This window comes from Lucilia cuprina, chromosome 6 (assembly GCF_022045245.1).
Source record: "Lucilia cuprina isolate Lc7/37 chromosome 6, ASM2204524v1, whole genome shotgun sequence".
NCBI classification, from domain to species: Eukaryota; Metazoa; Arthropoda; class Insecta; order Diptera; family Calliphoridae; genus Lucilia; species Lucilia cuprina.
This window is the reverse complement of record NC_060954.1, coordinates 695,536-704,617: the sequence shown is the minus strand read 5'-3', so window position 1 is coordinate 704,617 and position 9,082 is coordinate 695,536.

Genomic DNA, 9,082 nt, shown 5'->3' with positions numbered 1-9,082 from the left:
AGAACTGAACTAGAACTGAACTAGAACTGAACTAGAACTGAACTAGAACTGAACTAGAACTGAACTAGAACTGAACTAGAACTAAACTAGAACTGAACTAGAACTAACTAAACTAGAATTGCAATAACTTGTAAAACTAGACTTATGTGCACCTTTATAGAATTACACACTCATGTGGATAAATAGAGAACGCTTGTGGAAAATGATTTTAACAAATGTATTTATATATAAAAACTCTGCTATTTTTATTTACTTAATTGTTCTTAAAGAAAAAAACTTAACGTACTATGTACAATTTAATTTGCGATTCGCTGACTTTTCGGTTTTTTTGGAAATGGTTTATGGTTGAGTTTTTAAGACCTAAAACAATTGAATATACTAGAATGAAAAAAAACAAAACTATATATCGTCAACTAAAATGTAAAATAACGGAAATTGAGTTTAATATACTAATGTTTATTTTAATTTTAGTTTAAAATCTTATTTGTTTTAAATTTTTTATTAACAACTAATTTAGTTTTATTCACAAATATTGTATGGGTTTTGCAAATAACATTTTTAGCCTTTCACTTTAAATTTTTTTTTTTTTGGCATAAAATTTTGTATGCGTATCTGAACCAGTATGGATAAATAAAATATTATACACAATAAAGTTAACGATCCTTTTCCATATTATTTTATTTTTTTTCTGGGTTATACAATCTTTTGGTTTCTGCAGTATTTACAACATTTTGAACTGAATTTTAAAATGTGTAAGAGAAATATACAAACAAACAAACAGTTGTATATGTAGATGTATGGATATCTGCTTGTAATTGTGTATTGTAAGGTAATAACTTTTTTCTGAGTGGTTTTTATTGTCTGAATTTCTGTGCATGTGTGAACATAAATAAAAATGATACACATAATAATATCCTGGCTTTTTATTGTTGTTGCTGCCTTTCATACAGTTGGGCTACCATTGTTGCTGTTACTGATGCTATCAAATTTTTCTCATAAATCACGGTCATTATATTTGCATTCGATTTATTTACCTATCGACCTTGTCAATTAGTCAAATAATATAAAAAAAATCACACACACGTATAAACAAGGTAAAGTATATATAAAAATACTTGATATAGTACTTCAAAAGGAGTTTCCATAACATGACCATTAATTCGACAAATATTTATTTTCATAGCGTTTCGTTAAGATGTCTTCTAAGTCAATTTTAACGGGATACTTAAGCTTTGTTTCAAGAACGAGGACATTGATCAAGATCCATTTCTTAAAATCTCCTTTACAAAAGATCTGTTTAAATTTCATACTTCCAAATATGAAAGAGTATTATTCAAAATTCCATATTATTGAATATACAAAGATGTTGGTCACATTTTCATATGCATACAAGTTGTGTGCACCAACCAATAAAGAGTGGAACATTGCCTTCCACATTTGCGAGATTGGTTACGTCCAAATAAAAACTTTTTATAAAGTTCGATATCTTTTACAATATAAATTACATTTTATTACATTTCACATGTATATAATTCAGCAATAATTTAACAAATATTCATGGTGCTAAAGTATAAAAACTACTACTCTACTACTACACCTAAAGAATATCTTCGTTCAACACAGGTAACTAGCAACAACAAGTACTTGTGGCTACACAAATTTACAAGTGATTATTCCTATAACAAAAGAAGCGAATGAAATGAGAATAGCAGAAGAAAATAAAGGAAAATAAAAGGCAATTCTCAACAATTATAAAATAAAAATCACTTGTAAGAAAATTTAACATTGGATTTAAAGTTAAAGTTTTTGAAAGTTTAAGTTACACAAACAACTAAACAAAAATAAAGGCAATTACAAGGAAAAAGACAACAATTACTATGAGTTGAATTCAAATACAAAACAAAAAAAAAAAAAAAAATAAGAACAACAATTGTAATAATAAAAGTTAAAGGTAGGAATGAGTATGATTTAAATAAAACATAAACACCAGTAGCAACAACAACAACAGCAGCAGGAGCAACTGAACTTCTCATATATACACACACAACTACACAGGCGGAAACGGAAACGGAAAAAGTCAATACATGTTTACTTTTTTCAAACCATTTTTTACACAATTTCTCTTTTACTCTCAGAACAGTGTTTTTTTTCACTTATTTGTTACATTTTATTTGTAATTTTTTTTTTTAAATTATTTCAAACAAATATATATATATGAAATATTATTTATTGTTATGCTTTAAAATTTTAACTCCTTCTTCACCTTAATAATTTGCCATTAACACTTTGTTGACGGCCATTTTGTGTGGCCGTCGCTGTTTGTGAAAATCCCGCGGTCATTTTTACGTAGTGTATTTCTTCGTTATTGTCACTTTTCTTATTTGTATTGGCGTTTCTTAATAAAAACATCTCACTTGATATACATCTCTATTTACACTAATAAGATGCTTAAAGCTTCTCGGAAAACAAACACAAATATGTTGAAATAAGAAAAATCCCCCCAAAAAAAAAAAAATATCTCAATGAACTTGAAAAGCAACCCTCTTTTATGGTATATTTCTCCTCTAGCCCTTATCCTTTAGCATTCAAACATTTACTCAGCATTAAAATGTTAAGAAAAATACATTCAAAATACGCACAAAAATAATACATGAAATACTCGTTAACCCCCGCCTCCCTACCAAAAAGAAAAGCGAAAAGTCGTAAATGCTATTTATCCTGTTTACTGTACAAGCACGCACTTGTAGGCAGTTTTTGGGGGATGTTAAAAAAGAAGCTTTTTTGTTTGTATTATTTCTAAATCATCACTCTATAGTTGGGGAAAACAGTTACTATAGTTTGTCGTAAGGTTTGTTACACAGAGAAAATATACCCATAATGTTATAGGAACTGAAATTTATGCAGGGACCCATTTAAATCACAGCTATATGGATCGCAGGCTTATTAATAACGAAAAACATTTGAAAGTTATTAGATCTGTTAAGTATGAATTGGAATTCTTAATTTAGTCATAGCTATTAATCGGAAACTATTTAATTTATTTAGAATTAATATTAAGTTAATTCTGAAGCAACCAGATTTATTCAATGATATTAAACAATAAAAAATTTGTTTAATTATTATATATGTTGCAGCATTAACTGGAATTTTTAATATTATTTAACTTTTAAATTATATTTAGGCTAATTTATTCTAAATGGAATTTCGGCGAGTTTTTCATTAATTATATCACGGGTTATGAGTGCTCCGATAGACTATGTAGTTTGTAGCAGGTTAGTATATTAGTCTGGTTCGTTAGTTAGTTCTATTCCCAGACTCTGACCTGCTGCACTAAAACGTCGGTATAATCATAGTAAAAATAAAAGAAAATTTACAAAAGCTTAAATATTTTTATAATTTGCTTAACCAGAATTAGATCCCAGTAGACTCTGGGATCTAATAGGATCTGGGATCCTCTCTGGTCCGCTGAACTACAACGAGATTATGATAATCCTAACCATATAACATTGTAATAAAATTTGTGATTGTATTGTAATGTAGAAATAAGTTTTCGGAATTAAATTAACATCTCCACAAAGTAATCAATATATTCAGACATAATTTCTTAAAATCCGATGTTATAACATTAACAACCGATTCCCAAAATGCATCTAATAAAAGTCACAACAACATTTAAACTGTTCATCAAATTCGACCATTACCAGGACACGTTATTATTTACCTTCTACATCTTTTGGTTGCCATTGTTGTAGTTGTTGTTTTTGGGATACAAAGTTAATAAACAAAACATTTCTTATGATAAAAAGTAACATTTACAATTTCTTCCCCCAAAATTTCAAGGATTGTATATTTTGAGTGAAATAATTATATGTGTTTGTTTGTTTTTAAAAAGAAACAATAGAACTCAAAATTTGAGCTCTTATTTGAAGGACTTTTTTCTGTTTTGGTACTTTTTGGGAGTAATATAAAAATAAAGAGAAAAGTTTTAAAGTTTGTTTTTTTATTTTGGGTAATTTTTATGTGGTGTTGACATGCTATGTAAGGACCCTTAGGCCTAATTTGATGGCGGTGTAAGTAACACTCTTAAAATTGAAAACTTTATAGACAAAAGCTAAAAATAAACAAAGGACTCTTGATTGTGAATGAATGTAATGTTTTTTTTTTTGAGATAATTTGATTAACATTAAAGTCTTCAAAGAGAGAAAGTTAGGTGAGAGGCTGCCAAAGATGTTTAGTTGAAAGGAAATATAATAAATATGCGTAGTATATGTTTATGATCAATTAGAGAAACAAAGGAAGCTTTAAATCAGTGGTCAGCATTCGTATACTCTAGGAGTCCAGAGAAATCTATTTTTTTTCTAGTAAACAATGCAAAATTAAAAAAAAAGGAAAAGACAATTCAAAATAATCAAAGACTTTAAAAGATTGAATACTAAAAAATACTCCTCCGTTAGGTTAGTGTTCTAGTCTGGAAGACCGGAGGTGATGGATTCAATTCCTACTTAAGCCACTGGTTATGAAGCTCATAACGGGCCCAATAGAGACCCATAAATATTTCTTCGGATTTACTGTATGTATATTTCCCAAAGGACTGGTCCAAAACTAATCCAAATATATGTTGAAAAATTAACATTGTGATGTCCAAGGTGAGGATAATGTAACCTATCAATGCATTACTGAGGAGTAATCCCATCCAAACATATTCCTTTGCTAGAATTATGGGAGTACATGATCCACAACATGGTCCTATGTAATGCAGGAGGTGGACTATGTTATTTCCAAAAAATCAATATGACCCATGCTAATACTACTAAACGGATCGTATGCTAAAATAAGGTTTACCGGAAAGTAGTAAAACGTCCTGATCTTTTAATTTAATAATTTTAATAAAAGTTTGATCACAAATTGGTTTCAAATTTCAAGTTTTTGCAAATATTGTAATAATATTTGTTAATTAAAGTTTTATCAAAAACTAAAAAAACTAAAGTTTATACCACTATAGATGGTATAAATGAAATTCCTTAAATGTTTTTCATTTTTAAGTTTGCTATAAAGATAAATTTTTCTCAAACCAAACACTCAGTTTTACACACATTATAAAAATAACATTTATCAGCTTTTTGTTAAAAACACAATATGTATGAACAACACTATTTTACACAAAGATCTTAAATCATTTAAACCACTTTGTTTCCCCTACACCTTATTAAACAAAAAATTTGTTCATGATTATAACTTTTGTACATACTTGCTTTGATCGACGACAGGTTGCATCCAGGCTCTGGCACCCAAGGGCTCTTCTTTTAGCGAGGTCATGGGTCCGCGTGGTTGATTCATATCCGCCGCTGTAGGTGGCAGACCAAACATTAGGCCGCCAGCCGTGCGAGGAGCGGCGGTGGGATATAGTTTGCGACCCCATTCTAAATCGAGTGTGGGCCAGGGTGAAGCCGAGCTAAAACCCGGCACAGCTTCGTCGGAACGCAGTTTGAAGCCGTTTATTTAACCACAAATAGAAAAAAATTTAATCAAAACTTTTTTTAAGCCTTAATTAAGCTTAAATAACTCAAGTTAAAAGCACTAATTAATGATTATTTCTCACACAAATATTTTGTTTTTGTTCAATTGCACAAATTATTTTCCTTAATAGATCGTTTAACAACACTTTTATTTGTGCTTTATAAATGGTTTTGTTATTTTGTTTATTTTTTTTAATAATTATTTGTTTACACACTTTAGTTTATGGTATTTTTTTATTGACAGTCTTGTGGGTGATTATGATTATTGTATTATTATTTTATTTGTTTTCTGTTTTTTTTTATGTTAAAGTATCAATGCACCGTTGAGAATTTGGGATTTTAAAAACAAGTTGTTTTGGTTGCTGTGTTGTAGTAAGAGTAAAACAATTTTAAGCGCGATCTACCGTCCCGAGTGACAGTTAAACCCCAACTGAATCCCGCAATGTAATAATATGAAACGACGACAATCTTATGACTCTAGGTTCAATCACAAGCGCACTCTATAGTCAACGGACACAATTCAACAAACAACCACGCAAAGCATCGCAACACGGCACAGAACAGCACAGCACAATACAACACAGCCACTGCTCAAATGTGTAGAAGACAGACACAACAGGCAGTCTCACAGCAATGACAACGACTACTACTGCTACAACTACCACTACTACTACTGCTGCTGCTCATAGAGCTCTTTGTTGTATTGTGTGAGTATGTGTGGTTGTTCGTTCGTTGCATGAACGGAAACGAAACGGAACTGAACTTGTTTCAACAAATATACACACAGCCATACATCTATGGTAGACAGCAAACATACACACGCACCACCTTTATGCAACCAACAAACGCACATAGAACAAGAAATTTACTTGCAACATTGCCTATCCACCTTCTGTTTGGAGTGCGTGTGTGTGAGTCAGTTTGTTGGTCTGTCCACTGCTTTAGCTTTTGTCTGTCTAGAGATTTGAAAAGCAGCAGCATTATCGACTGCATTGGTATGTTCAGCCAGCCATATGGAATTCTAACTAACCTATCAACATGCAACCAAGTGTCTAGGAAATTCTCCTAAGGTGGCTTTCTTTGTTGAGATCACTAACAAAAGAACGCGCACCGCAACAAACCGACCCAACCCAGAGGTAGCTATGAAAAATAGGTGATGTAGAGAATCCACAGAGATATGCGCGCTACGTTTTTGGACAAGAGGCAGGCTACTTTTTGTGTCTTCTTTTCTTCTAGCAAAATTGTTAAGAGAGCCAAGAAGAGCTGTCACCGACGCATCAGCAATAACAAAAACAAAAAAAAAACAACAACCACCACTACCACAATCTAAACAACAATAACAACAAGAGCAAGAATTGCCTCTTGTGCAACAACAGTAATAACTTGTGGGACTTGCCCTACTCACTTTCAGTCTAGTGACAGGCAAGTCTCTTAAGCAGAACAAAGAAAGAAAATAACAATTGTTGTTGTCTTTTTGTTTTCTTTGCTCAGTTTGTAAACCAAAATGCTAAAGTGTGAGAGAGATAAAAGATTTATTGCCACAACTAAATATGGGAAATAAGGAATGCTATAAAAAATGAAACAAATCCCGTTTATATGACAAACAAGTGCATGTGATTTTCTTAATTTGTCCACTAAGTTGACCCATTTTTTATAGAAAATTATTTTTTTTTAATTTAAATTGTTTTTTTTTTTTGTTTTAACCAAAAACCTCTATTGTTTTATTTAACATTCCCTTAGGAGAAATGTTTGTGTGTGTATGATAATTCAACCTCAAACTCTCGTGTGTGATTGGCAGTAGCTCAAATCTCTAGTGATTGGCTGCTACTTTCCAGTCACTAGAGACATGCGCCTTTGCAACCACCATTATTAGTGAAGAAACAAATGGTTATTGAAACACTGCTAAATCAAGTCGATAAGGCAGTCGTAGAGAACTGTTTTTCATAATTTAATTAAATGTGTTTTGCTGGGAATGTAATGGAATTTATTCTTTTCTTTTGTTGTTTTTGTAACTATACAAATTTGTCTCATAAATTTTTTATATCATTGATTCTTTCATTCCCATTGGCTAATGCTATCACGAGTACTAAATATATTTACAATTTATTTTATTAGTAGATGTTTCATATTTTTATTTACACAAATCTATTATTTATTCCCTTGTAATATTTATTAGTGATTTCATTTGTATTTAGGTGCCTAGAACTCAGACATTTCTAAGCAGTCGTGTGTTACAGAGGTCACCTTAAAGGACCAAAGTTTATTTTCTTTTCATTTTAGAAAATGTAAGAAATTGTTGTTGCTATGTCGATATTTACTTAACATATGTATGTAGTTAGGGAGGAGCTTAAATTTAGTATATTATTTACTTTTCTTATATACTTTTATATACATATGTATACATTTGCAGATGTTTGGGAGTTTTAGTTCACAATCACTTTTAAATGGAACTTGTTATTTGAAGCCATCAACTAATTACATTTTGTTTCTTTTATTTCTAGAGGTTACAGTGTTGGTCTTTGTAAATAAAAACTATAAAGGTTGTTACGCGATATAACAAATCTGTGGTATCAAGGAAAAAAGTGCATAGAAAACATATGTAAATATTAAAAGTGTGGAAAAACTTTTTTACTTCTAGTTTGAAGAGCATTCAACCCATACAACACTTACAAAATACAATACCCATTAAATATTTTTGTTGCTATTTGCCGAAAGTACGTACGATAGGGGCCAAATATTAAGATCTATGTTTTGGTATAGGTAATGAACATATCGGTTTCACTACAATGTCTATTGATTACGTGACGTATTAATTAAAAGACAAGGGATCTCAAAAATTACCATATACACAGATTTGAACAAGATCTTATTTTCAAATACTTTGTTAAAATCGAATTATAGATTCAATTGTGTCTCTTTACACAGATCAAAAACTTCAATCATTGGAATAGCAGTGATATTGCTTTATAAGCAATCATTAACTGGTTCGAAATTAGTTTATTGCAACATTTTAATTTAAACAAATGTTGACCTCCCCAGCAAAAAAAGAACTTCCAAAGAAGCGAAAAAGAGGTAGAATTTACCCGATAGAAGTACAAAAAAGACCAGATGAAGAGATGAGTTGAACACAGGCTTGTCATAGGAGCGGTGTTCTTTTTATTTGATTCTAATTTCACTACATTTGAAGCCTTTCTTAGGAAGTAATTTTGATGTTATTTTTTTTTTGGAAGTTATTAGGAAGTATAGAATACAACTAATTTTATTCAAATAATATTTATCAATCAACTGCAAAATGAAATGGGTTTAACAAAAAAAAAATTCAGTAAAAAAATATACCTTAAATTTTAAACAAAATTGGATTCTTTTCGCTTCTTTGGAAGTCATAAACACCACTTCCATAGAAGGTAAACAAATTTACTTAGTGCTACTTTTGCAGTGGTGATAAATGTTATTCTTTTGGAAATACTTCGTTTATTTTTTGCTGGGTCTTACGCTACATTCTAAATTTCTTCTACATGTTTCATACATGTATTTCAAAACCACATTTCATTTCCTACGATTTACCC